The sequence below is a fragment of the Cucurbita maxima genome, unplaced genomic scaffold (genome assembly GCF_002738345.1).
Source record: "Cucurbita maxima cultivar Rimu unplaced genomic scaffold, Cmax_1.0 Cma_Scf00007, whole genome shotgun sequence".
Lineage (NCBI taxonomy): Eukaryota > Viridiplantae > Streptophyta > Magnoliopsida > Cucurbitales > Cucurbitaceae > Cucurbita > Cucurbita maxima.
The window spans coordinates 6,321,066-6,322,736 of NW_019272023.1; the positions used below are offsets into that span (position 1 = coordinate 6,321,066).

The window sequence follows — 1,671 nt, forward strand, 5'->3', positions numbered from 1 at the left end:
TTCGGTTAAGTAATCTATCTATCCATCTGGTTAGGTTTCGACCAAAGTATGGTTGGGGTTCTGCAGTTCAGGATGAGGATTTTGGGGAAAAAGATTAACAGAATTCGGGCAAAACTCTAACAGAATAGGGAGAAGGAGTATACCATTGAGGATAAGGGTTGGTTATTTACATCCGAAAGGTGAAAGTTCTGTAAATACTGGTTTTAACTACATGATCGACCGTCTTTCCCGTAAACTATTATGAGTTCGAGCTTGAGGACAAAGGGATAGGATGAAGATTTGCTTTTTCCTATCACCTTCGGTGCCTCTCTACTCTAACAACTATTCATCTGCTATGATCTCGCCCAAATAGTGAAGTGAATCTAAAGGCCAAAGAGTGATCTTTGAACACTACTACGCATCCTTAAAAAGAGTCTCGTGTAAGGTAGGTATGGGTAAAGCAGGACTTGAACCTGCGACTATTAGGTTAAAAGCCCAATGTTCTACCAACTAAGCTATACACCCCAAAAAAAAAAAAATAGGTGGGAGGATTGTTGCAGAAAAGAAAAGAGGGCGGCCCCTCTTCTTCTCAACATATTCAAGGGGCGCGGCTCCCTATGAGGCTCGTACTGCAGAGCAAGTGAAGACAACGTAAGGGTGCACGTTAGCACTCCCGCAAGAAAACGGGCTCGCTAACCCTTTATTGATTTCAAACTCAAGGAAAGCCTTTCTCCCTCCATATGAGAAAGATGCGCTCAAGCACCCAACCTATACAAACAAGGGGCTTGGGCTCGAAAGCCGGCCTTACACAACAAGCACCTTTATTAGTTAGGTCGCTTCTTTCTACTCATTGAAGATTCTATCCACAAAAGAAGGTCAACGGGGGATACTAAAGTGGCTCTCACTGACACCATCTACGATAAGGTGAGTCATCTTTCTTTCTAGCTGCCATCCGATTCTTAAAGCCTTAAATCAGGGAAGGGGAGGAGCTATATGTAATTAGGGTCTTTGTTGATCATTGTTTCGGTCAAGCACTCTCTTTTCTTTGTCAAATTCTGTCTTACCAAAGAAGACTTCTGCCCAACCAGCGAAGGCTTGTGAAGTTGGACCAGGTACTAAGAATGAATCTATCTCTGTGTACGGAAGTTGTTGGCCGCTCAACTGTTCGAGCGTTTTCCTTTCTCCTATTATTAGAGTGGGGTGGTTGGTTCCGATTCGAGAAGGGTAGAATACCTGGTCGAAGGTTCAGTATAGTAGGTAGCAGGCGTTTTCGTTTTGGCTCCCGAGCAAGAACGAGAAATAGGTGATGCACCATCCTTGCTACTACGTACGTTGACCTTGACTTGACAGATTCATCCAATGGAACCCACACTAAAAGGAGGACCAGAAGCTCGAGGCTCAACGAAAGAGCAAGTATCAGCATGTTGAAACTGATTGGGGTTAGCAGTGAAAGAAAGAGCCTGGCATTCATTTCTTCATTCATATTCATAGCTTAGTCTACTAAAATCAAAGGGGTACCAGCCTCATCGTGGTAATTAGAGGACATCTTTGATCGTTCACCTTTAATGTGACACGTTCCCTCCATGTTATATGATCAATGGGATTGGTCGTCCAGCAGGGCTCTTTTTCTTCTGGGGAGCCAAAGTACTCCCCTCTACTAGTCGAACCCCCTTTCTCTAAGAGGTCTTCGTA

The 1,671-nt window shown here is 44.0% G+C and overlaps 1 non-coding gene across 1 annotated transcript; it reads right to left on the reverse strand.

Moving 5' to 3' along the window:
- Positions 1–431: 431 nt before the first annotated feature.
- TRNAK-UUU lies at positions 432–504 on the reverse strand. Its single transcript has one exon. It is a non-coding gene; the product is annotated as a tRNA-Lys (tRNA).
- Positions 505–1,671: the final 1,167 nt, after the last annotated feature.